Source organism: Hibiscus syriacus, unplaced genomic scaffold (assembly GCF_006381635.1).
Source record: "Hibiscus syriacus cultivar Baekdansim isolate YM2019G1 unplaced genomic scaffold, ASM638163v2 tig00116951_pilon, whole genome shotgun sequence".
Lineage (NCBI taxonomy): Eukaryota > Viridiplantae > Streptophyta > Magnoliopsida > Malvales > Malvaceae > Hibiscus > Hibiscus syriacus.
Genome location: NW_024063482.1, coordinates 5,104,167 through 5,105,576, shown reverse-complemented (window position 1 = coordinate 5,105,576; position 1,410 = coordinate 5,104,167).

Here is a 1,410-nt window from a genome sequence, read left to right as displayed (position 1 = left end):
AGCTTGTGAAGAACTAGCTCCCGGAGTAGTTGCAGAAGATCGAACCCATTCCTCGGTTTCCTTATCCTTAATCCATCCCGCTCTCATTAAGGAAAGAAGGTTAATTTGTTTCTTAAGAGGAAAAACGACATCTAGACCGACTCTAAGCCCAGCTTTGGAAAACAGATTACTCAAAATCCAACCGTAAACAAGAGATGAACAAAGTTTTTTATTAGGAACAAGATTTACGGTTTCAACAATTTCAGTAAAAATAATCTGAGGTAGGTTGATTTTAATATTGTTTTCGAAACAATGTAACCACCAAAGATCTAAGGCTCTAAGAGTAGAATAACGACCTCCAGATGGTCGAAACCACCAAGAAATCATTAGATGAAGAAAACGTTCATGAAGGTCTAGGACACTTGCACTATCCCTTCTTTTATAACGAGATCCTAAAACCTGTTTTTCATTTGAAATCCCTTCATTATCTAATCCGAATGTATTGGCTATGTAAGCCGAGTCAATATATAAGAATTGTCCTAGAAGGTAGGAACGAATTCCTATGGTTTCGGTTTTAGTTTGGTCTTTAACACAAACGGCATTAGAATAGAAAATACGAACAAGTTGATGGTAAACGATGGGTTCAAGGTCAAAGAGTTTATCAAATTTCCACTCTTGTAAAAGAGGAAGATATTTAAAATTGATAGCTAACATAGCTTGACGAGAAGGAATACGTTCTTCCCGGATTTTGTATGAGTCAAAATATTGATAATACCAAAAACGATGATTTCTAGGACCAGGATGATTGAAACACGAATTTTGGATAGTCAAATTAGGATCAATAGGATTAGGATTAGAAATTGGAATAGGTGGAGGACTTGGAGGTGGATTTGGTTATCGGTGTGAACGACTAGATGAAGACCTAGCACGTTTAGGATTAGTCATGGTGAAGGAAATCGGAATAGATTGGATAACCTGCAATTTTAAAAACAAATGCATGCAATTCAATTAATCCCAAAACTCAATTGAGTCCTCAATATTTCAAGGTTCTCTAAATCAATCCTAATGGGCAAAGTTTTTGAAAAACTTTTGAAAAATATGGTTTTGAGAAACAATATATGTATAGTTTTCATAACAACAACATAATTTAATCAAAACACAATGATTTGAAAGACAAATTTTTTTTTAATTTCGAAAATTTAAAAAATTTTGAAAATTTTTTGTGTTTTTGATGAAATTAGTTGTAACATCTAGTTTCTAATCACTAAACAATCAATGCCCGATCACTATTTCAACCTAGAACTAATTAAAACTAATCCTATGTTCAAAATCAATAAAATAGAGAGTTTAGAAAAATTTACCTTGAAAGATGAAGATTGAGGGGATTTAGATGTTGTTTGCACGATTTTAATGATGATTGCAAGTTTAGGA